This window comes from Lissotriton vulgaris, chromosome 1_1 (genome assembly GCF_964263255.1).
Source record: "Lissotriton vulgaris chromosome 1_1, aLisVul1.2, whole genome shotgun sequence".
Taxonomy (NCBI): domain Eukaryota; kingdom Metazoa; phylum Chordata; class Amphibia; order Caudata; family Salamandridae; genus Lissotriton; species Lissotriton vulgaris.
Window position 1 is genome coordinate 220,908,869 of NC_141685.1, and position 26,836 is coordinate 220,935,704.

The 26,836-nt window shown below is 46.1% G+C and overlaps 1 long non-coding RNA gene across 1 annotated transcript in view; it reads left to right on the forward strand.

Moving 5' to 3' along the window:
- LOC147740934 (uncharacterized) overlaps positions 1–26,836 on the forward strand; it is a 305,323-nt gene that overhangs the window by 119,376 nt on the left and 159,111 nt on the right. The window contains exon 3 of the long non-coding RNA XR_015299437.1: positions 509–550. This is a non-coding gene — a long non-coding RNA (uncharacterized LOC147740934). The remainder of the gene's footprint in view (positions 1–508; positions 551–26,836) is intronic.

The window sequence follows — 26,836 nt, forward strand, 5'->3', positions numbered from 1 at the left end:
TCACTGCCGGGTGTACCACACAGCCTCCCTATTGGGCGTGCTTCCTCCCCATTCCTTGAACACTCACTCACAATTGTAGCTCATGAGCGTGGCCCTCTTCTGACTGGAGGGTGAACAGTGCTGGCATAGCAGTACTACCTGCATCTGATGCAAAACTCTGAGTATGGGAGGAGGCAGCACCCATGTGGCACACAACTCTAGACTAAATGCTAAAATATGAGGTAGTGAGTGTATTGGTGTATGTTCATGTACAGTGCACACTGGAGAGACCATTCAGGCTGGTGATTTTAATCCAATTTCATGTATGTATTTTTGGTGTGGGACAAGAGGCTAAAGTTACCTTGTTTGGGTCTCTTCTGGCAGAGTACGTGAGAAATTGGGTTGAAGAGCCAGCCTCCGACCAGTAATCTTTTTGATTGAAAAAATGTTAAGTATTAGCTCTGTGTCCTTAAGCCCTTCACATGTGATGCCATATCCTCATGTTTATTTATTTGAATCCTTGATATAGTGCAATGTGGACGTCCTAGAAGTGAAGAAGCCCCTGGCATAGGTAAGCTTTTAAACTTAATGCATTTGTAAACAGCTACTAAAATCCTCGATGACTTTTTCTGAAACACATCTTCAATTCAGTGATGGGAATTTCTGTTGACAGCTGTTTTCCAACCTTTCGCGCAATGATTTATGTACAGTTTGTTCAGAAATATGACAGGAAGAAAACATGTGTGCATGCAGCTGACATGATGAGTTATACAATATGAAATTGCCAAAGGCACTTTATCGGCTTCTAGATCTGCATGTCATAATTAATGATTTAACACTATGGATTATGGAGTATTATTTGCTGAAATAAAAAGGACTTGGAGAGTGGTACACACAAAAAACTCTTGGAGTGCCAGAAGTAGAGAATGTCCCCTTTCTGATTCTTTTGTAAAAAAACAATAGAAGCATAGAAACTATTGGCGACACAGAAAAGGAAAATCGCCCTGAAGAAGTCCTAATGTAAAAGGATGAAACTTTTTGGCTGTTTCTTTGGCGGTATCCTTGGCTGTGCTTGTGCTACTATTTCTATGTACAAGAAAAGAAGGAATAGAATACTTTTTTAAAATAAAATAATATAAACTCCGTGATGTCCATTTTTGCTATTGTGTTGTAATCTCCTAGTGTTACCCTTTTTTTGTGAAAGTACTAAATATTATACATAAAATAACAAGTCTATCCGTTTGCGCTCATCTTTTCTGTGTTTGTAATACGTTATATTGGGGCCTTGTGAATGATTGGCTCTAGGAGTGAGCACTTTCTTATTTAAGGGAACAAAATTGAGTGTTGTATAACTTTGTCACAATACTTCAACTATTGATTACCAATTTGTAGTTGTCTAGTAAGGCACTTGGATCTATTTGTAGACACTTTTGTACCAGGGAGGCTTTAAAAAGCTTGTATCTTGTATATATGCAGGTGGTATTAGAGAGGGCTCTAATGGCTTGTTCATGGCTGGGCCTTGGCTGGTTAATAACTTAATATTCCGTTACTTCAAAGAAGTGACACCTTTTGCTTCAGGGTTATGCCCGGGGAGGCACCATCCTTTATGATCAAAATGTCAGGTCTATGTTTGCGGGAATAAAAAAGGAGGATAAAGGACATTTCAAATGTGCCATTCTAGATTGTGGTGTAAACAAAATCAGTCCAGGTCATCTGCTAATGCTGAGTATTTCTGAACTGGTGCACACAGAATCATATTTGGAGAAATGAGGGCATTATTGCATCCCTTCATGTGGTGACTGCTACATGCACTGGTAAACTCCACTACATGGCGGTAGGTGGATTTTTTGCTGTGCTCCAAGTGTAGTGCCGAGTGGCAAAACTCTGAGAAATCCACCGGTGGAGCGGAGTTTACTGCCCACCACTAGGTATCCCTCCCTAATTGTTCCATAACTTGTTTTTGTTGGCATTAGGACTCTATGAACTTTACTTTACCTCTGCTAAACTGTGCTAAAGAAGGAACTGCTTGCCTTTAACCCAGGCTATCCAGAGTGACTCAAAGAAAGTAAGTGACGGGGACACAGCGAGCTTCCAGAGGACTCCCTGCAACTGCCCAGTTAATCTGCACCAACTGGACCTGCCGGAGTCCTACTGCTGTCTCTGCTGAAGTGAGTCCTGATCCGCAAGCGGTGCCTCCAGGTCATGGAAGCTTGCCTACTCTCAGTACAAACTCTTCCTGCAGACAAGGTGAAGATGCAGATGTTTTGTGCTTTTTGCGACAGAGAAATTACCTCTACATGCAGAAAATCGGCCGCCCGCAATGACTGCCTATGCAAAGCTCGAGTGGGAGCTGCTCTTTGCATCAACAGCAACCGTCTGTGCCGACTGCCAAATTTCTGATCCCGGTACTTTGTACTGACGGCAACAGCCTTGGACGAACTCCAATGTGATGCTCCAGCAAGGACTGACTCTTGACTTTACAGCAACGACTGTCCAAAATGATTGATGGTGCAAGGTGGAGAAACAAAATGTTGTGTACCCCTTGTGAAGTCACATTTCCATAACAATAATCTAAACTAATGGATTGTTGTGTGGAACCAATCAATTGAGAGTAAAATTGCACCTACACAAGTACACGTGGGAACTAACTTTGCTTATGTGTTTGCAATCATAATTAACTAATCGTGTGATTTTGTCGTGTCCTAAACTAATAAGCAGCTTTGAAATAATAAAAATGCAGCATAAATGTGCTTTTGTTTACGTATTTGTGGCAGAAACCGAGGGATAAGTAAGTATATTACGCCTAAGTGTTGCTTAACTACTAGGTAACTACTAATAGGGAAAACCTTAGCAAGGGGGAGGTAAACATAACAGCTAAAATTCTCAAATTAACGTTTATTTTGTGTTTGTTTCTATCATAGTTCCCATTCTGGCCCGTGAGGCCTACTAGAAAATGGCTGCCTTAGTAAACTGCGAAAGAAAGATGAACTGAGCATGTACAGCCCCAGCCCGAGTCTGAATGCGAGCTGCCTGTGCCGGAATGAAGTTAGTTCAAGGACAGGTTGCCCTGGAAGTCCAGATGACTGCCAAGTATGATGAATGCTTAAGCTACTGAACGTGGGAAAGGACTCTGAAGTTGCGAACTGAGAACAAGACTAGGCCGGACATTTCCGTAAAAGAATAAGCCCTTTGGATTTTAGCTGATGGAAGCGGAATAGATGTTGTAATGATGAGATGATGCTCATCCACCCCAAAATTGCCCAATCAGAACTCGAATTTATGTTGAAAGTTACACTTTTAGACAGATAGAGCAAGTGGAAAAGGTATAAAAAGTTCTGATTTTAGTGAGGAAATTTCTCCTTTTCGATTTCCTCTTGAGATGCTGTCCGTATGCTGATTTTTCCTGAGATGTAAGACTTTGAATAATTTTCTTATTTCTCTAGAATGAGATTTGAACTTTAGGTGAGGTTATTAGTTAGGGAAGTTAGGAGAAAGAATGAATTTTGGTAACTATCTGTCTTTTGCTAAAATACTTGCATTTCTGCGATCTAAATAAATGTATATTTCTGAATTTTCTGAAATAAATTAAATTAACCATTTTGAAATAAAATACTTATTTTCCTTTTAAATGTTGCTTTGAATATAGAAATAAATAAAGTGAATAACATTTTATACATTATAACATTTGCTTTTAATAAAAATTAGATAAATGACGAATGAAGCTGGTCTTGAGTTTTCCTACGCCTAATTTTTTACTAGCAGGTGCGTCGACCAGAGTGGCATCATGTCTAAATAAATGTTTTGTTATTGAAAACCATGGTAAACTCATTTAAACTGCAAGTAAAAATAGTATAAATATTCAGTTACAGATTTAGACATCCCGCTATGATACAGCAGCTCTCCTTTGAATTTCACCGATCCATGGAGTAAGGTGTAAGTGTTTGTGAGTAACTCGCCGTGTTATATGCCCCACTGTCGAGTATATGTATGATTTTGTACTTCAGGGAAAGGTGTTATGGTTTTAGAAATTATTTCTGGAGAACTGCTGCATCAGTAATTATTTTGGTATCAGAGGATGGTTGCTATAGAATTAGCTAGGATTATGTATAAAGCATTATATAAGGGTTTTGATATACAGAATTATGACTAACATCTGTTGAGTTCGTATTACGTTATATGTAGTCCTGAAAAGGCTTCCGAGTATTGCTTGAAGCTGGTCAATCTGTCTGCAGGCCGAGGAAGTGTGGCAATGAAGTCGCTCATCGCATAGTCTGTTTCAAAAAAGTAGTTCTGTTGTATACTGCAGTGGTATCATCGTATATCACTGTTTAGGGACACTACGTGTGAAAGGATAAATGTATAGCGAGGGCAGTCTATAAAATCTTGGCTTTCAAGTACAGGGGTCATTGTAAATCCTGATTTAAAACTTACTGCTGGGAAAGTGATAGAGCCTAACCCGAGCTTGAGAGAAGGGTAAAGTAGAGGAAGTGGTGCTACTTTATCGGCGAGTGTAAAAATTCTGTGGAAGAGAAGAGGTAAGCGCTGTCTACTGGAAATACAGAATACTTGTGCGATTGAGAAAATGCTATCACTTTGTTTAGCGAAACAGACGAATGGAGTTGTTTTGTGTAAGTTACTAACCGTTTTTGTAAAATATCTTGTAAATACGGCTTCTTGAAAAATCTTGTACAGGAGGGGTCTGTCGGCGCTGCAGAAGCCAGAGCGCTGGTGACGTCAAAAGTGTCGCGCTGGGATTGGTCCGCATGACCAAGACAGGGCAAAAAGTTGATTGGTGCATCACGAAAAGCAGCGAAACTATTGGTTAAGCACTAAGGAGACGTATCTTGTTCTAATTGGTACGCTAGTGTAAACTGCGCAGTGATAGGTTGGTGTAACGGAACAGCAACAGGGAAGTGCGCGATCTTTTGAAAGACAGGGAATTTACAGAAAAATGGATTACTATTACGGAGAGGAAAAGAAGAAACCTTCATGGTTTAAGAAATTGAAAAATGTGTTTGTAAAGGACAAGGCGATAGTCACAAGAGAGGGAAATTTGCTTCCTAAGCCGAAAATGCCTGCTTCCTATATGTTGTAAAAAATAGGGTTACCATACGTGTGTTTGGTTAGAGAATTGTGTGAGATATACCAGAAATGATGGTGTGTTAGCTTTTCCGGAAGGAGGATCTTTTAATGTGGCAGTTTTGGGAAATTTGAGAGAAAAGATGATGAATCTTGACCCAAGATCCAGACCAACTCAGTTCGAAGCTTTAGTTGAATGGGAGGATGAGATACATGAATTAGAAAGCGAAAGATTGAAAGGATATGTCAGACCAAGAGGTAGATTTCGAAATTTATGGGGAGAGACACATGAGAATAGAATGCGTAGATGGAGAAATGCTGCTTTGTGTGATGGCATGTTTCCAGTTAAACTAGTGGATGATTATGAAGGGCGGAAATGCACAGAAAAGAGGAAAAATATAGAAACAGGGAGAGAAAGTTATGGTGACAGTGAATCAGCGGATGCTGTGCTAGAAGAAATATTAAATAGGAGACCGCCCCCATATCAACCAGGTTCTTTATGGACTACACCTAATGCTTCACCCGTAGATGAAAGGAATAATGAGACCCCAAGGCAATTTTCAAATTTTAGAGATGTACCCAAAAAACTAGAAGTGAGATATAATCCGAGCACTTCAATTACCGAACCAAGACTTACTGGTACTCCAAAGCAAAATAGTGAGTGAGAGAGCGTAAATAGAGTAGAAAAACGAGTTGAAGGACAAACAAGTACTGATGAATATATACGGATTACAAATGCGCTGTCAGAGAAAATACAAGAACTAACGAAAAACATAGAAGCAGTAACAGTCCCAGTAACGATAGGACCTGTAATTCCAGTGTTTGAAAACCAAAGATTAAAAGAACTAAGTTTGACAATTCCTTTGCAACAGAGTTTGCAAAAAGTGAGAGGAAATATTTATCCAGATTTGTCAGAAATTAGACAAACAAATAATGTAAATCCGCCTTGTCAGACTCAGATTTTCTGGTCCACTTGTGGTAACTTGGCTCAAGCATTTTAAAGCAGGATAGCAGTGTAATTTAACTCAATTAACTTTCCCCCTCCCTCATTTATAAGAGAGATAAGCTCTAGGCAGTGCTGCTGTATTCTGTTACCACGACTAGGCTTCCAACATTAGCATCCATAAATTTACCCACACATATGAAGATCAAATTGAGTCACCAGGCAAATCGGCAATTAATTGTTCTAGAAAGAGTACATCCTGGAACAGTAAAGTGAGGCAGACAGTTATTTCCAAATAGTCGGCAAAGCCTGGGTTGATTCGGCAGTTCTCAGTCAACTCGCACTTCCTGCAATTTGTCTTCCCTCTCCTGTGGAACTGTGTGGGGAAATACTACTGTCTCAAGTGCCCCCACTAAAGCTTTGGAGGCAGCAGTGAGGCTCTCTCAGCACCTCGTGGCCCACACAACACCTCAACATTCTTACCGGGTTTCTGCCAGATTTGTCCCCGTCAGGTCGTTCATCCGCTACCTGCCCGGATCGTGTTTCAGCAGCTCTAATGCGATTTCTGCTCCAACGCTACAGGCCCCCAACAGCTGACCGGGCCAGGACTTCGCAGCGACTCCCTCGGCGTTCCTGTCGGCTCTGTGTCCGGCCCTCTTCTCGCTCGTCAGAGAGGGTGGGTACTGTACACGGGGGGGCCTCCTCTGATTCCCGCCCCCTTCTTCCGGCGCTCACTTGACAGCGCTCACTGTCTTCCGCGATGCCGCCTCCGGGGAACTGACGATCCGCTGAATAAACTGGGCCCCCTCCCTCACCTCTGGATCTCCTCAGCGGGGGCACGTGGACATCACCAGCACTGGGCAAGAGGCAGCAGACCAGCGGCAGGGACTTCAGCGTGCCAGCCGCTCTAAGGTGGGGTTCTTCCAATGATTAGATGGCCAAAAGGTCTGGGGGGTGTGGCGGTGATTTACCCGACCCCACGTTCTGTGGAAGTGGTTCAATTAGGATTGTGGGGGGAACCACCTGACAGGCTCCCGGCACTCTAACTCCAGGCAACAGTAAAATTAAGGTGAGCCCGGGCGGGGATTATGAGCCTTTATCCAATGGCAACCCGGCTTCTTCCCCCCCCTCCTTTTCTCCCGGGTCAGATGTCCTTCACTTGCTAAACCGAAAACAGGGTTACTCACAAGAGTCAAAGGGGAAAGGTGACCCCAAGAAGTCTGAAAGGTTCAGGGCTCAATCGACCAGTAGGGGATAGCGTCAGTTGAGAGGGCTAGAGAGTCCAGTAATAGACAACCCCCCTCCTCAGTGCACCGTCCTCCCCACAGGCAGCCTCAACTCCTGACCTCTCTCTCACTCCTTCGCAAGAACCACAGACCTAAAATGGCCGCCCCACTCCACCTTTTATAGTCCAGGCCAGGTGAGTCCAGAAGGGTCCAGAAGGTTCTAGAACTCCTCATACAAACCAATGGCCCCAGATTCTGAGGTGATTTGTGTAGGCCACCATTTTATGTTTCCCTACTCTCCCTCCATTTTATAGGAGCACCTGCGCTGCATCATTATTAAGTAATGAGGAGGCGCCCAGAGTCAAGGGTCAACACCAGTTTAAAAAAACAAAAGATTATAGTGGACACCTAAGAAAACAAATCAGAGGCCAAAAAGAAAAAGGATAAAATAAATAATAGTGAGGAGGGACCACCCAAAGGGCTGCAAGGTCTAACACGCCTGACTTAACTTTTTTTTTTGTAAACGTTGTTTTTATTGACAGTTTGATAAGAACCATAAAAGAAAAAGCGACATTCCCGCTCAACTTCCCTCACAGGGGGGTACGGTATCAAGCACATAGATGGCAGTGAACACGGCGAATATGTGCATTTGGACGAAAAGCGCCCTCAAGCTATACAACAATTTTGGGAATGTAGTCCAGGCTATAAACAGGAAGGCAAGGCATCCGGGGGACTACAGGCTGGAGCGAGCGTACCTCCCAAGACGTCGATAACCCAGCAAGGACGTCTATATTTCGCCTCCTCCACCGCCCGCTAAACTACGCTGCGGGAGTCGCCAAAACTCAACCCACAACACGCCTACCCACCCCGCTCCCACCCCTTATTCCAGTGGGGGTAACCTACACGCACAAATACAGTCAGTCAGGCGGGGCCAATCAGGTCTGGAATAGATGAAGGGCCCGTAATGAGGGCGGATAAACCGCAGAGGGCAAGCCGCTAGAGCGGAAGCAGACCAAAGGACCCCATCGGAAGGAAAAGTTCTTAAAATCGCCCCGAAAGATATCCGCCATCTGTTCCATACTCAACAGCTTCCATAACCTCGCATGCCACAGAGAGAGCACTGGGGACTCCTTTTTTTCCATGCTGCTGCCAATGTCAGCTTGGCCGCACACGTACATAGCCAAAGAATCTTTTTGTCAGCCCGCGTCTGATGTTCAAGGTCGGGGTCTCAAAGGCCTAGAAGAACATGGTCCAATGAGTCCTTGATAGGGTATCCCAGAATCTCCCTGATGTGGGACAGAATTTTAGCCCAGTAGGGACGGATGATCGGGCAGTCCCACCAGATATGGCGGAAATCACACAGCAGCCCGCAGCCTCTCCAGCATCTATCCGAAAAATCCGGGAAAATTCTCCGTAATTTGGCCGGGTACAGATACCAGTCCATCATGGTCTTAAGATGGGCCTCCCTAAGGTCTAAGGAATGGTTGTGTTTCACTATATCATGCCACAGATGGGACCATTCCTCGTCCGATATGGTGTGTCCAAGGATTTCCTCCCAGAGGCCCATGTAACGTGGTCTAAGAGAGATAGAAATTGAGAGAAGGAGGCCATACAGAAAGGAGATGGTTCCTCGCATGGTGGAAGTTTTAGCAAGGAAAGTCTCAAAAGGAGTGGGTGGCCTGGTGGCCGCCTCTCTAACCGCCGGCGACAGCGCCCAGTGGAGTGGTTGGGTATGGTGGAATTGCTCCAGGTGCGAGACCGAGTAGTCCCGCATACAATTGGCAAATGTGAGTGGGGCAAATCCATGGAACAAATGTGTAAGGGCGAGGCAGCCCCCAGATCTCCAGGTGTCAAAGGGACCCTCTTGCTCAGCAGGGTGAAAAGCCGGGTTAAAGTGAATCGGCATGAATGGGGACGGGAACGACGTCCAGCGTTCATCGTGGGAGACCGAGTCCCAAGCCCTCAGGGTGGTGCTCGTGGGAGTACTGATGTACGCATTTTTGGGTCTATCACCTTTGGGCTTCCACATCAAGTCCCAAATCGTCCTCCCCGCCACCGACCGATCCATATGCAACCAGTGCTTCTCGGAGAGGGGCTGGGACCACTCTACTAGGATCCGCAGCTGCGCCGCCTTATAATATAGGTGCAAATCCGGGAGGCCAACCACCCCCTCTTTCTGTGGGCGCCGGAGGGTGACGAAGGAGAATCGAGCCCGACCTCCCTGCCAGATGAAGCAGAGCATCATGGACTTAAGACGACGGAAGAAATCGCCCACAAGGACAATGGGCAAGGCCTGGAAAAGATACAACAATTTAGGTAATAGGGACATTTTGATTGCGTGAACCCGTCCCAGCCAAGTGATAAACATAGGCTTCCAACGGGCCAGATCACTCTGAATCCTCGTCAGGAGTCGGGGAAAGTTGGCGGCAAACAATTTCCCAATAGTGGGGGTCAAGTGGACCCCTAAATACACTATGGAGGTGAGGGACCACGGCAGGGGCGACAGCGGGTGTAGACGGTCCACCTCAGCCGAGGGGAGCGTGAGGTTAGGGATATAAGATTTATTGTAGTTAACCTTAAAGCCCACCACTTTTTCAAAGCGCAATAGGGCATCCTGGACATAGGAAAGGTAGTGAGCAGGATCCGCTAGGGACAGCAGAACATCGTCCGCAAAAAGAGATCTTATGTTGTTCCCCCGTGAAGGGCAGGCCCCGAATGTCTGGGTTCTCCCGCACTGCTAACGCGAGAGGTTCAATGCTCAGGGCGAAGAGCAGGTGCGATAGAGGACAGCTCTGCCGAGTGCCACGGGAATGTGGGAAGAAAGCAGAGCAGTGTCCGTTCACCGTGACTCTAGAGCGGGGGCTACTGTAGTTCGCTTCTAACATCGCGAGGAACCTAGCCGAAAAGCCAAACGCCGACAGGGTCCGGAACATGAAGTTCCAGTCCACTCGATCAAAGGCCTTCTCGGCATCGAGGCCCACCCGGACCGCCGGGATCTTAAAGCGGTTAGCTTTCTCAATGAGGTGGATCACCCTCCTGGTATTGTCGTGTGTTTGACGGCCCTTAATGAAGCCGGACTGGTCCGGGTGTATTAGGGCCGGCATTAAGTCCTGGAGTCTGTGCGCTAGAATGGTGGAGTACAGTTTGGCGTTCAGATTAAGCAGCGCTATGGGTCTATATGAGGAGCATACGGTAGGGTCCTTCCCAGATTTAGGGATAACCGATATGACGGCTTCCACCATGGAGCCTGAAGTCAAGCCCATCTCCCCCATGGTATTGACCAACCGCACCAAAAATCCACAAATGTCCGAGGCGAAGGTTTGTTAGAACAGCGTGGTGAATCCATCCGGCCCTGGCGCTTTATGAAGCTTCAGCGCTTTAATAGCCGCCCGTATCTCTTCCTCTGTAAAGGGGGCCACGAGAAGGTCGTTCCACTCTGCGGAGACCTGGGGTAGCGGGTGCGCCCGCAGGTACTCCTCCTGATCTTCGGAGGACAGGGCCTCCGCCGAGTAGAGAACGGCATAGAAGTCCCCAAAAAGGTCCGCCTTAGCCCCGTCTTGGTGTGTCACAGTGCACGACGGGTCCTGAATACCACCTATGTAATCCTTTCCCGACTTTGTTCCCCTGGTAGAAGGAAAGGAGCCTCAGTTTCAATAAAGTAAACTCCGCTCGATTATTGTAGTGGGCTCTAAGTTTGCTCCTGACAGCCGTCAGGGGCCACAGCGTTATCCTAGAGGGGTTCTATTTATGTGCCCGTTCAAGAGTGAAGAGTTCGCATTCTAATTCGTCCCTTTCTGCTCGTCGTAACTTGTTAAGAGCGGAGTTGAGGGCGATGCATTTGCCACGTATGGTGGCCTTGAAGGCGTCCCATAAGGTGAAGATAGAGGTGTCTCCCTCGCGATTGAGGTAAAAAAATTCACGAATAGCCTTTCGCAGTTCCTTACAGGATGCGTCGTCCCGGGTTAATGATGGTGGGAAATACCATCTGCGGTGGACAGTCGGTCCCGGGGACCATGTCAGACAGAGCACCAGCAGACTGTGGTCCGACACCGACAGGGGAAATATGCTGCCCTCCCGAAGATCACCACGCAGGGATTGACTTAAAAACATATGGTCCAACCTAGAATAAGACTGATGTACATGGGAAAAGAAGGTGTAATCCCTGGCCTGAGGATGAAGGGCACGCCACCCTTCCAGAAGGCCTAAGTCCATAAACATGTCCTGAGTATCCGCTGCAAAGAGGCCGGCGTCGGATCTCTGATGGTGGGAGCAGTCCAAGTCTCTGTCCCAGATCAAGTTGAAGTCCCCTAGGACAACGAGTTCTCCCTCCACAAAGTCCCCCACCTCCCGCAGTAGGTCCCGCAAGAACCCGTTTTGACCAATATTGGGGGCGTAGAGGACCAAGAATGTGCAAGATCTGCCAAGGAGCACCCCCTTGACCATGAGCCAGCGTCCCTCCCTGTCACTCCGGACCCCCAGGGGCTGAAAGTGGAGAGTGGAGCGAAACAATAGGGCCACCCCTCTATGCTTCGAGGCAGCGGAAGATCGGTAAATAAGGGGAAATTGTTTATGCTTGAGACGGGTTTCATCTTTACGAGCGAGATGCGTCTCCTGGAGGGCCACCACGTCTAAGTGATGGTCAACTATTTACTTCCAGACTTTTTGACGTTTCTGTGGGGAGTTCAAGCCTTTCACATTTGTATTGACCGGATTTTCTGACCAGATAGAATCAGCTCATCAGAGCACCACCAACCCAGTCAAAACGTAATCACCTCCCTCCTTAGGACCTATTTACAACAGGTATCTCTATGTTTCCTACCCAAGGATGGGGAATTAGCAATATACAAGCTTAGATCTTCTACAACACCACACTCATACCTTATAGTCTCGCGGCACCTCGGGCCCAGACTATTCTACCCTGGGGCAGTTCTGATTATGTACCATTACACACTGGACACGACCAGTGCTCGCTCAAGCCACAATCCGGTGGGTATAAATACCAGTATCCCCCCTGGTACTCTCATTTATCTCCGTACAAGCTACATTCTTGTGGGTATACACATCCGTATCCCTCCTGATGCTCTCATGTATCTTCGTACAAGCCACAATCTTGTGGGTATACACATCAGTATCCCCCCTGATGCTCTCACTAACGTCGCCTCCCAACGATGATCACTCTCCTATTTAATACCATTAGCTCATGTCGGGAAATTGCTCGCTATTCACTAGAGGTATAATACTACAATATTATGGATCACACAATGATGGACAAATTATATGATGTACGACTTGCTCCTCACTTGTAGGGCTCCTCTCTCCCTCATTATTCAATTACTATCTGCTCGATCAGGGGCAACATCTGTTCATGCAACAGCACTTGACTAGGAGAAAAGGTTACCTTTATTATGCAAGAACAAGAGGTGCATACTGGTTCACTAAGAACTGGGGTACTTTATTTATCATAACAATAATATAACAATATAACACTATACTATAACATATAGCCAGCAAAGAAAAGTAAAAGGTTAGAATATGTGCACGCTAATAATTATTGTGAAGTCTGGACTTAGCAGTCATCTGGGTTCCTGTCTCGTCTGTGCCTTGGCTCGTCTTAGGGTCACACCTCTGCAGTCACGGATACACGTCTGCACCGCTATGCTCTGTCTCCTCTGCTTCCCTCCAAGTCACTGGAACCTTTCTCTCAGCAGCTGCTTTCCCTCTATATGCTTGGATCTTTCTAAGAGAATATCAGCTTCTCTGTATTTCTCTGACTTCAAAATGGCAACTGTCTGCCCTAGAATAATTAATAGCATTGATGTTAGCGACTAGCTGCCGCCTACAGACTGACTCACTCACTGCCTCATACTTTCACTAATATAGAAGCTTGTCCCTTCATGGAAAGTTACGGCCAGTAACCTGCCACCCACCAAATTCTTGTACCTCCCTGTACCAAGGACACGTTCACAGCCGGCCGGCCTGATGTTATGTCTTCGGAATGGAGAAAAATACAGTCTTTCGATAAGGGCCAGCCTGAGCCGGTTCTCTCCAAGCGAACAACACTTCATAACTAAAACGTTACACTTGACCTAGAAGCATCTCAAGCTGCCGGAGCAAAAAGAAAGATGGAGTCTCTCCCGTTTGGGGCCTACAAGGCCCGAAATAAGCATAACTCCATCAAAAGTATATTAAAACTCTAGAAATAGGACAGATTGTAACTAATACTAATGAATCTATCCCCTAACATACGTTTATAAGCCCTGATCTCAAGGGAAAAGGATACAAACTTGTCAACACGCCTTGTAAATAGGCTCTATTTATGGTTCTACTCCCTCCAATAGAATGATAGTAGACTGAAGTCACTTCCAATCATCTTCCTTCAAGGAAAGTCCGAAAAAGTCGGTCAGAACATTTCACCCTTGACTTTAGGCTACTAATCATTCGCTAAATGGAACTAACATCTGTAGAGGAGTAATATGAAACAAAACTAACTGATCTATTTCTCGTACCAAATCTACAAAATTGGCATAGGGAAGGAATACACTGAATAAAGCAGCAAACAGCTACTAAAATGCTAACAGTAATCGTAATACCCCCTAATATTTGTCGTAGAGAATGTAAGTCAGGTAACCAATTAAAGAGCCAGTCAAACCAGCCCTGGTCAATGTGTTTTCTAATAACATCAATAAGAGAGTAAGGGTCAAAAGAAAACACTCTCATACCCCTATAGATTCATGTCTCAAACAACAAGAGAGTGTTAGTACAAACAGACCATGCTAGCAAAATTAGTACTGGATACCGCTAGTTTATTAGACAAGGCTGTTATTGTCAGCTAGAAAGGATAGAGTGCACGTGTTAAAGGTACTAGCTAAAAGGACCCTCAGGCCCCAGTGAAACACTGGTAGCCAGTTGTCTTCATTGGGTCCCTTTTATCGCTAGAGAAGTGAAAGTGAATCTAAAAAGAGTACACACTACTCCTCAAAGTTATTTAATAAGAGGGTAGCTCCAACTCTGTTAAAAACAGTGATCGAAAAACATTATTCTTCTGGACTACACCGGGTTGTGCAAGTTTGAACCACAAAGTCCCTTTGTAAAAAAAGTGTAAAGAAAATTAGTATAAAGAGACGGTCAACATGTTTCTGCCAAATAAGCTAGATTCGCTCGGCATTCGTCAGGACCAATATAAGAAAACAGCTCACTGTTCTGGGCACCCTAGAGTGTACAGATACAGGGAGCGGTGTCATCTACTGATACGACCTGTGACTTGTCGAAGCATTTGGTAGGAAAGTCTTCCCCAAGTTGCTAGTGGCCCCCTCATTGGAGGAGGTACCATTCGATATAATGTTTACTGAAAAACTGCCCCATGGGCCAAAGCGGCAGGAGGAATCTTCACGTTTGGGCCATTTACACCAAACGGCTCCCCGCTCGTTCACCTACAAACAGCCACATCCGCCGCCCGTACACAATGTGTTTTCTAACCTCTTCAGTCAAATCATGGAGTTTGTCAATATGAGCCTGAATGGATCTGGTATGATCCGACAGATTGAAACAGCAAAGGCCCTCAAAGTCAGAACAGTCATGTCCATGTTTGAGCAAAAGATAGTCAATAGCAGCCCGGTTCTCCAGGATAGCTCTTCGTTCACCCTGGGCGTCTGATAACATGTCAGATAGGATTGTAGAAGTATTATTAATTGATTTGACCATCCAGCAAGCCATTTTCTCGATAGATTTAGCATTGTAAACTGCTAGAGCTGGAACACCTATAATCGAAAAAGCTAAACTAAGGTATTCAGATTTAGAATATAAATGCAATGAAGAATCACAGTCTCCTTGTAACATCATAGCATCACGAACAACACGGGAATCTGCATTAGGATGTGAAGAGAACATTAATAGACTTAGTCTGGTAATGGCACAAGGTCCTCCAGAAATGTTTGCGGGAATGTAAGGCCAGGAAGTATTACCACAAGAGAAAAGCCATCCGGAAGGTAATAACATGGTACGATAATGACTAGGGGTAACTATCAAACTTTTACAGGTCATATTATTTTTAACAGAAGTACATGATTTTGGGGGTCTTTGGGAGCACAAAGTCCGTTCATGAGTTGAAAAGGAAGTTGCTGCTTTCAGTTTTAGACGGATACATTCGGTAATTGCAGCAGGATCACAGGTGAGGAAAAAACACAGTTCACCCTCCGTAATATTATATGTAGTAATTTGGGAGTAGATGGGTGGTATTGGGTCTAAAAGCACCGTGCATAGTGGACAGTATTATTGAGTAGCAAAATCTCCAAGGATTACATTGGGCCGTGCACCTGATATATTAAAAATATGGGTTAGGGTTTCCAATGAAGCAGGGACAGCAACCAAGCAGGTCGCTAAAATGTCAGTCACTGAACGCATCGGTGTCAAACAAAAGTGTGGAGAGTTAGTAATTCGTTTAGCTAAAGTGGTCCAAAAGTTAGATGATGAATCCCACGCAGCAAAGGAACGCAGTACTCGGGTTATCGAATCAACCAAAGTCTGTGGGTTCCCGTTTCTCCCGACGTAGAAGACCAAAAGGAGTCCAACGCTGACACATCCTGCAGCAGCAATCCAGGAAAAGACCTAAAGAAAATCAAATACAGGCATTATTCATTCTCGTAAGTAACATTTGTCAGCCGGGGCAGCTTCCCAGCTATCTTTCCCTGGTCTCATGACAAGAATCGTATTATCATGACCTGTTGCAATAATTTCAGCTTGTTCAGGGGGACTTTTAGGCGACTGTACCCATATTCTCGCTCCAGGATTATCAGTGGAGCCAAAACCTTTTTGTCCTCGTACAGTTAGTAGGGTAGGGGCAGTGCCTTTTTGAATCTCACCACTGAAAACAGGCATTATTAGCAACTGAGAAATTCGGTCAGTTTTATGAATCGGTAAATCAACCTCACTGCTATTCAGCAGGAGCACCTTAATCTCTCCCTGATAATCGCTATCAATAACTCCTCCGAGTACTTGAATGCCTTTTAAAGCCAGGCCCGATCTAGGGGCAATCAGTCCAAAATTTCCGGTTGGTATACAGACACCAACACCGGTTTCGATGATGGCACGCTCCCTGCTTTTAATGGTAGTATCATTCATAGCATGCAGGTCCAAGCCTGCGGATCCTGGGGTTCCTCTGCCGGGAGCTAGTGCTCCGGGAGACATTTCCCAATACATTACAGTATGGCTAACAGTATTAGGTTTTGCATCAATAGCTGCAGGAAATAAACGCATTAGTGGAGATTCAGCATTCAAAAAGGGACGGTTATTTAAAATCAACAGTGCTTGAAGCAAATAATCTCTCCAATTCTGATATTTGTTGTCAGTTAATTTTCGTAATTGATCTTTTAGCAAACCATTCATTCTTTCAATAAGGCCTGATGCCTGCGGATAATATGGCATATGAAACACCCATTCAATATTGTTTTCCACACAAAATTCCTGCACCAATCTTCCTCGAAAATGGGATGCATTGTCAGATTGAATTTGAAATAGAACACCATAATAGAGCATGATCAATTCCAATGTTTTAATGGTATTCCCTTGGGTAGCTTGTTTACAAGGAAAGGCCACTAAAAGGCCACTGTATGTATCAACAATAGTGCAAACATATTGGCAATTTTTACTCATAGGAAGTGGACCAATATAATCAATCTGCCAAATTTGAGCGGGCAATTTTCCTCGATATAAATGGCCTTTAACAATTTGAGGTACTGTTCGATGTCTAGAATGTTGGCAAATGGGGCAATGCAATATTGTATCTTTAATCTAATTTAAGGGAATATAGATTCCTCGATCGGCGGCCCACCTGCTAGTGGCTCTCTCTCCATAATGTCCTACTTTCTGGTGGGCCCATTTCGCCAATCCCGCCAAATCAGAATCTTGCATGTCCACCACTGCCTCAGCAATTTTAGATTTCTCATCTGCAATGTTATGAAAGAATTTGTCAAGGGAATCTATCGGAGTATGAGCATCCACATGAAAGATTGTAACAGTACTTTGTGGGAGCATCTCCCAAATTTCTTGCCATAATTCTTTTCCCCACAGTTCTTTAGAGTGCAAATCCCAATTATGAGAATGTCAAGTAACCAAACCGCCAGTCCATTGGCAGTGGACCAGGAATCAGTAAAAATATGACATGTACCAGGTAACTCTTGTTTCAAAACTTGATAAACAGCATATAATTCTGCGAATTGACTGCTCTTTCCCTCACCAGTCGTACTCAACAATTTTTGTGTGATGGGATTATAGGACACTGCTTTCCAATGTCGTTTGTCTCCTATATACCTCGCTGAACCATCCGTAAACCACACATGGTTTCTGTCCTCCGCGGACAGATCATCAAATGGTTTACCCCACTTAACAGGGGATTCCTGTACTACAGGTATGGAGCAATCACTTCCAGTCTCAGTCGATGGCGCCTGCGCCACCTGCTCATGTAGAGATGCTATACCTTTTGTCCCACACGTGCCCTGTCTTGTATGTACCATTTCCACTTAATCACACTCGCCTCTAGAGCATGTCCAATTCGATGAGTTTTCGGCGAACTCAAAACCCTTTGCATAATAGGAACTTCAGGTCTCAAAATCACATCATGTCCCAAAGTCAATTGCTCGGTATCCACCAGAGCCCAATAACATGCAAGCAACTGTTTCTCAAAAGGTGTATAACGCTCACCAGCATCAGGTAACTTTTTAGTCCAAAAACCTAAGGGTACTTTAGCTTTGCCTTGTTTTTGCCACAAACTCCAGTTTGCATAAGCATCTTGCACGGACACATTCAAATCCATGTCACCATCGCACATAGGCCACAAATCCAAAGCATACTGAATCGCCTCTTTTGCCAAATTAAACGCATCCTGTTGTAATTTACCCCATTCAAACACATTCTTTTTGCGAGTGACTCGGTATAATGGGGCCAATATCTGACTCAAATGTGGAATATGCTGGCGCCAAAAGCCAAACAGGCCAATGAAGCTTTGGGCTTCTTTCCTATTTCTTGGAACTGCAAAATCAAGAATTTTCTGTTTCACTTGTGGAATCACCTCTCTATGGCCCTCATGCCAATTAATGCCTAAAAATTTTACACTTTGAGATGGACCTTGCAGCTTGTCGGGATTGATTTCCCAACCTTTTCACGCAAACGCTCAATGATTTGGTCCAACTGGGTTTGAACTTGGTCTTGCGTCTCACCTTGAATTAAAATGTCATCAATATAGTGACATATTTGAATTTGCGGGTGTACAGGTACTTCGGACAAGTGTTCCGCCACCAGCCGGTGACAGATCGTAGGACTATGTACATAACCGTGGGGAAGACTTCTAAACGTCATTTGACGTCCATTCAATGTAAAACTGAATTGTTCCTGACACTCGGGGGCAATCGGAATTGAAAAGAAAGCATTGGCAATATCAATAGGTGCATACCATGTACCTGAGTGTTTTTGAATTCTCTCAATTAAGGTAATGATATCTGATACTGCAACGGTCAAAGGGGGTGTATGTTTATTCAATTTGCGGTAATCAACCGTCATGCGCCAAGAATTATCACTTTTACGCACGGGCCAAACGGGATTATTCCAAGCAGAAGAAACCGGAGTTATGGCTCCTGCATCCACCAAATCCTGAACCGTATCATTAATTTCTTCATGGCCACCTGGGATACGATACTGCTTTTGACAGACAACCTTCGTATCCTGAGGAATTTTTATCGGGGGGCATTCTTAAACGACCAACTCGTACGGGTCTGGACGATATGTAATTCTTACTTCCAAATTGATAACAGCCATCATCCAAATGCAATGTAATTCCTTTTAAAATATCAATTCCAATTATGTATTCCAAAAGTGGCACAACCAACACAGAATATTCTTTTCGGGGAATTCTACCTATTTTCATTTCAAGTGTAGTTTCTACTGCATGGGTTTCCTTTCCGCCTAAACCAGTAATTGTAAAAAATTGACCTTTGAATTTCTTTGATTTTCCATGAATAAGAGTGGCCTCCGCTCCTGTATCTACCAATGCTCGGGCCCTTTGGATATTACGATGTTTCCCAAAAATTCCAATATCTACATAGGGTCTATTATCTTTATGAGCCCACCTGCGTACTGGAGCTTGACCTATTTCCTAGTCATTATTATTGCGTTCTGCGAACCAGGACAAATTAGGGTAAAGGCTCTCATACTTTTTGGGTGTCAAAACATCATGTTCATATCCATCTCCATGACGAAATGGATTTTTGTCATCTGCCTGGTACTGCGAATTTCGATCAGAAAGTCTGTATCGATTCTCCCTTCTCCTCAACTCAGGGGACTGATCTCGTTCCTCTCTATATCCGCTATTAACACCATCATCTCTCCCCCTTTCTTTTTCCCCCTCACGCCCCCTCTCCTTCGCACGGCGAGGGGACACATCACGTTCACACCGTCGCTCACCACGACGAATAGAATCATCATAACGCCTTTCATCACCACTGTCATCAGAATAGCCACGATCACAATCATTCTTCCGCACACGTCGAGCACCCTCCTTCCAATCTAGACCACGCTTACGAAACATATCCCACAAGCGGTTATTCGGCTCACCATCAATGTCCTCCTGTTTCACACCATCAGCCAACAGCACAAGGAACATATCACGCCTAGACAATTTATAATCACCAGCAGTACGACTCTCCGGTCTAGACTGCCTCTCGGTTTAAACCAATCACCTAATTCTCCAAGCTGACGGATAGATTCAAGCACCATAGACAAAGGATTGCCAGTTTGATTAATCAACAAAGTCATCATAACCTGCTTGTAAGCAACAGGAGAAGAACGGATAATGCGATTACGCACAGAAGATGTTAACAAACCATCCAACAATTTGTCAGACGTGCTCAGAAAAATTGCAGTTTTCATCACCTCTTCTTTCAGCCGTTGCGCAGCATCGCGCAAGGTGTACCACGGCTTGTCATTCACAGGCCAATCAGATTCAGTAGGGTATTTATGATTACAGCCGTCAGTAGACAACTGTAGCAAACTATTCTGACCGGCACCATTAAAATTTCGAAAATGATCTTGTACAGTAGAATCGGAACTCAAAGAACAAAATTTTAAGGCATCTCCTGCATCTAACATGATACCTGCAGTGCCTAACTCATAAAGGCGCACCATCCTAGTAAGCAAGGCCTCACCAGGCCGTTGTCGAAATCGTTGCAAAATATCACTAACTTCCTGTTGTGTGAAATCTTCCAAACTATCCAAAGGAATACCATTTGGATAACCAGGAGCTTGTTGTAATTTTCGTCGGAAAACCGGATGCACAGAAACCTCTGGGGGGGCATCCGAAGAAGCCCGATCTGTAGATTTAGAGGAATAATCAGAATGAGAAATATCAGTAGAACGAGAAGAGCGACCATGGTCGCAAGAATCATCACGTTTGTCACAAAAAGAAGATTTACAGTCACGTCCGGAGCGAGAAGACTCGCGCTTGTCAGACTCCTTAGCCGAGGAGCCAGAATCATTTGAGTCCCAGATATTACCATCCCATTCATCAGGATTCCAGTCCAGTCCGGCTTTCGCCACGACCAGACGAACCTTACGTTTAGAAACACGACCACGACGATTCTTATATTTGTATTTCGCAATGCGAACAGCAGCCCTCTCGGCTATCGTCTGATAAGTCTTGAGTTTGTCGGCAAGCAACTTATTTTGACATCGCAAAAGAGTATGAGCATTCTGCACTTCAACAAACTTTTCTTCCATATCGGCATATTGTGTCTGCAATTTCAAAAGTTTCTCATGTACAATCTTGTACGCAGTTAAAACAATCCAACCTCTGTGTCCTAAAATAGGAAGTTCATCACCCTTCACTACAGGCGCTTTCTGCAAACAAGAAATCACATTAGCCGGCTCCGCCAGCTCCAAGTAAGAATTCCAGTTCTCACACAAATCAGTATAATCGGACCACTCACGGGCCAAAGCCTCGTAAGGCGTGGATTCCCAGCCGGGAATATCAGCAGGCAATTTGAAAGTAGATTTCCACCTTCGCAAAAACATTTTAACAAATCAAAAAAGTATGTACAACTATAAACAAAAATTGCAAAAAATAAACCACGTACGAGCCGAGCGCAAACCAACAAGATAACAACAATACAGCGCCCACAGGCTTCGTAAAAAGTTTGTGACGCCAAATGTATTGACCGGATTTTCTGACCAGATAGAATCAGCTCATCAGAGCACCACCAACCCAGTCAAAACGTAATCACCTCCCTCCTTAGGACCTATTTACAACAGGTATCTCTGTGTTTCCTACCCAAGGATGGGGAATTAGCAATATACAAGCTTAGATCTTCTATAACACCACACTCATACCTTATAGTCTCGCGGCATCTTTGGCCCAGACTATTCTACCCTGGGGCAGTTCTGATTATGTACCATTACACACTGGCCACGACCAGTGCTCGCTCAAGCCACAATTCGGTGGGTATAAATACCAGTATCCCCCTGGTACTCTCATTTATCTTCGTACAAGCCACAATCTTGTGGGTATACACATCAGTATCCCCCCTGATGCTCTCACTAACGTCGCCTCCCAACGGCGATCACTCTCCTATTTAATACCATCATGTCGGGAAATTGCTCGCTATGCACTAGAGGTATAATACTACAATATTATAGATCACACAATGATGGCCAAATTATATGATGTACGACTTGCTCCTCACTTGTAGGGCTCCTCTCTCCCTCATTATTCAATTACTATCTGCTCGATCAGGGGCAACATCTGTTCATGCAACAGCACTTGACTAGGAGAAAAGGTTACCTTTATTATGCAAGAACAAGAGGCACATACTGGTTCACTAAGAACTGGGGTACTTTATTTATCATAACAATAATATAACAATATAACACTATACTATAATATATAGCCAGCAAAGAAAAGTAAAAGGTTAGAATATGTGCACGCTAATAAGAAAGGGTCGACGTCACCTTATTATTGTGAAGTCTGGACTTAGCAGTCATCTGGGTTCCTGTCTCGTCTGTGCCTTGGCTCGTCTTAGGGTCACACCTCTGCAGTCACGGATACACGTCTGCACCGCTATGCTCTGTCTCCTCTGCTTCCCTCCAAGTCCCTTGAACCTTTCTCTCATCAGCTGCTTTCCCTCTATATGCTCGGATCTTACAAAGAGAATATCAGCTTCTCTGTATTTCTCGGACTTCAAAATGGCAACTGTCTGCCCTAGAATAATTAATGATTCAGAAAAGGGGGTGGTGATGAACAGAGTGTCTGAATTAAGCAGACCACTCTTACCCAGTCCAAAGATCAGGGCTTGATCCATCACCGTTTTTTAGCTCACTGCACCATCCCAGCTCAGAACTTGGCTATATGCAAATTAGTCTGACCCTGGCCCAGTGCATCATGGGAACAGGGCAGACCAAACTACCAAGCCAATTCCTATACTGGGAAGGAAACAAGCTACCGGGGACCGGTTTCTGGCATTTCAGCCGTCTTCGGCCCGGCTTGCTTGAATCCTGATGGTGCAATGAGCTAAGGACTCACATCTGAGTATACCCTTCCACGCTTATGGTGGACAAAAATGATTCAGAAAAGGGGGTGGTGATGAACAGAGTGTCTGAATTAAGCAGACCACTCTTACCCAGTCCAAAGATCAGGGCTTGATCCATCACCGTTTTTTAGCTCACTGCACCATCCCAGCTCAGAACTTGGCTATATGCAAATTAGTCTGACCCTGGCCCAGTGCATCATGGGAACAGGGCAGACCAAACTACCAAGCCAATTCTTATACTGGGAAGGAAACAAGCTACCGGGGACCGGTTTCTGGCATTTCAGCCGTCTTCGGCCTGGCTTGCTTGAATCCTGATGGTGCAATGAGCTAGGGACTCACATCTGAGTATACCCTTCCACGCTTATGGTGGACAAAAATGATTCAGAAAAGGGAGGTGGTGATGAAATGCCAGAAACCAGTCCCCGGTAGCTTGCCTCCTTTCTGGTGAAGAAATTGGCTTGGTAGTTTAGTCTGCCCTGTTCCCATGATGCACTGGGCCAGGGACAGACTGATTTGCATATAGCCAAGTTCTGAGCTGGGATGGTGCAGTGAGCTAAAAAAAACGGTGATGGTGCAGTGAGATAAATAACGGTGATGGATCAAGCCCTGATCTTTGGACTGGGTAAGAGTGGTCTGCTTAATTCAGACACTCTGTTCATCACCACCCCCTTTTCTGAATCGTTTTTGGCTACTATAGGTGTGGCAGGGTATACTCAGACATGAGTCTCTTTCTCACTGCACCATCAGGATTCAAGCAAGCCGGGCCGACGACGGCTGAAATGCCAGAAACCGGTCCCCGGTAGCTTGCCTCCTTTCTGGTGAAGAATTGGCTTGGTAGTTTAGTCTGCCCTGTTCCCATGATGCACTGGGCCAGGGACAGACTGATTTGCATATAGCCAGGTTCTGAACTGGGATGGTGCAGTGAGATAAATAACGGTGATGGATCAAGCCCTGATCTTTGGACTGGGTAAGAGTGGTCTGCTTAATTCAGACACTCAGTTCATCACCACCCCCTTTTCTGAACCTAGAATAATTAATAGCATTGATGTTAGCGACTAGCTGCCGCCTACAGACTGACTCACTCACTGCCTCATACTTTCGCTAATATAGAAGCTTTTCCCTTCATGGAAAGTTACGGCCAGTAACCTGCCACCCACCAAATTCTTGTACCTCCCCGTACCAAGGACACGTTCACAGCCGGCTGGCCTGATTTTATGTCTTCAGAATGGAGAAAAATACAGTCTTTCGATAAGGGCCAGCCTGAGCCGGTTCTCTCCAAGCGAACAACACTTCATAACTAAAACATTACACTTGACCTAGAAGCATCTCAAGCTGCCGGAGCAAAAAGAAAGATGGAGTCTCTCCCGTTTGGGGCCTACAAGGCCCGAAATAAGCATAACTTCATCAAAAGTATATTAACACTCTAGAAATAGGACAGATTGTCACTAATACTAATGAATCTATCCCCTAACATACGTTTATAAGCCCTGATCTCAAGGGAAAAGGATACAAACTTGTCAACACGCCTTGTAAATAGGCTCTATTTATGGTTCTACTCCCTCCAATAGAATGATAGTAGACTGAAGTCACTTCCAATCATCTTCCTTCAAGGAAAGTCCGAAAAAGTCGGTCAGAACAACGTTCCATGTGCCTATGACTAGAGGCATTACATATCAGGAAGCCCCCTTCGCTCTCTCAGACGGCCCACAGCAACCCGCTCAGGGCCCGTCAGCTCAAGGCAGGCACACAGCAAGTCCACACATACTGAACCATGACCGTCACCCCTCAACACCCTCCAAGTGACAGCGTAGGGCAGCCAGCGTGGAAAGTCCCGTCCCCATCCCCCATCACCCCGCAGCCAGCCTCGAGCAAACGCGGACGCCACTTGACACCCCTCATCCCCCCACTACCACGCCACCAAGACACCACCACCAGCAGGGCAAACCCCACACCGCTGAGGCCACCCGGCATATCAGAAAATCCACCCTGAAGGGCAGGCCACACACATACCATAGAAAGCAAGTCGGAATTCACGCAGACATACATACCTTGGTTACCACCACTCCCTCCCAGCCCCCCAATGGGCCCCCCTGCCCCCCAACCCCAAAGAACAAAAACACACAAATCAAAAGGAGAGAAGGAAACGAAAGACCCAAGAGGCGTGCCACTATAGGTACCTTCAAACGATGCGGGTCAAGTCCACAGTCAATGGTCCTCCAGTTCTCCGGACCGTGGTGTCCTCCCACAGAGTACATATTACCCCTCGGTACCTGAAGGGGGGGTCCCCCGACACCAAACAGTTGCCCCTCTCGGGTTCAGGCCGCCGATAAGCTGTGTTGCGAAGGTGGCACCGTCACCGACGCCACCGCGGCAACCGCTGCCCCGGCACCGCCGATCGCCCCACTCTTTGCCAGGACGGGAAGCGCCGCCACGACGGGGAGCTCCCATCCCTCGGGGAGGAAGTGGTGTCATCCAAGCCAAGGAGGTCCTTGGCAGCTTGTAAGGACCTGATTTGGACCAGCCTATTTTGCCACTTGAAAGTAAGCCGGAATGGATGGCCCCAAGAGTAGGCCACATTTTGATCACGAAGGAAGGACGTCACTGGTCGGAAGTCATGCCGCTTCTGGAGTGTTGAGGCAGCCAGATCCTGGAACAGCTGGGGACGATGGTCCCGAAATTGCAAGGTGGGATTCCTCGAGCTTTCGTAAGTATCCGCTCATTCAGTTGGAAGTCGTGGATGCATACTAGGATGTCTGGAGGCGGCGCCCCCGCTCCCCTCGGCAAACCCACTCTATGGACCCTGTCCATACAGATTTCTCGGAGATCGTCTTCACCCAGGATCTGAAGAAATAGGGCCTCCACATAGCCCCGCAGGTCTCCAGCCTCGCCCTCCCTTGGTACCGCCTTGATGCTGATGTTATTCCGACGGGACCGGTTCTCTAAGTCCTCAGCGTGAGCCTGGAGGTCTAGATTCTGCTCTGTGAGTCTGAGCACATCTTGCTGGAGTTGATGCACATCACCAGCTAGACCCAGATCGTGTTCCTCGAGTGTTGCCACCCGCTCACCTATGCCATCCACGTCCCTCCTCACCTCGCGGAGATCAGAAGCAAACTGGGAACGGAGTTCCGAGATGTCTTCTTTTATGGCAGAAAAGAGCTCCAACATGAAGGTCTTGGTAGCCGGTGCGTCACCGTCCCTCTGTTTAGGCGAGGAGCTGGGTCCCGGCGGGGTCGACAACAGGGTCCCCTTAGGCTGGCCGTCCTTGCCAGGCTTGTCCTTCTCTTTTCGAAGCCTGGTGGTCATCTTGTAGCCCCCGGTTGACCACTCCGGTCAGGATCCAAGGTAGAGCGCACCACACACCTCACTAGTGCTGCCCACAGGACAGGGCACGTGGGGCCCCCTCTAGTCAGGCAAAGATCTTCAGTACCTCTAACGCGCCGGGCAGTCCAGATGCCAGTATGGCAGCTGCAGTAGTACTGGTCAATGGGGAGGGGGCACCGACATCCACAGCCGCGGGGCGCCACTCCAATGATGAACTAAGGGGCGGCCAGATCTCCGCAGAGCCACGCAAAGTCCGTCTGCAAGTGATGCGCAGGAGCGACAACCGCAGTTTCCCCACAGAGGGGCCAGTCGGGGGCAGGCGGGGGGTGGACCCTCCGTGGCAGCTGGAGCGGTCCAGGTGGAGGAGGCCGCAATCACCCCCAACAAGAAAGGCAGGGACCGCCACGCACCGCTGGCTGCAGGTCCGGGTCCGCGCTGCAGTAGGCCACAAAGGTGGCGGCTCGGGCTCAGCACCCCCTCTCGACCACCCCAGGGGCAGGCAGGCAGCAGAAGTGGTAAGAGTCCCCTCAGGGGCAGGTGGGCACCAGCAGTGACTCCGGAGCACCCAGTTCTATTCCACTCCAGTGGACAGTATTGCAGATCTAATAGGGGGAGGGCTCAGCAGGCCAGGAATCCCCGGGCTAAAGTTCGCCCCAGCAAGAACTGGTGACAGTCTCGTGTGGCAGGTGCCCCGCCAAAGCTCCAATCCTCCTCGCAGGCCA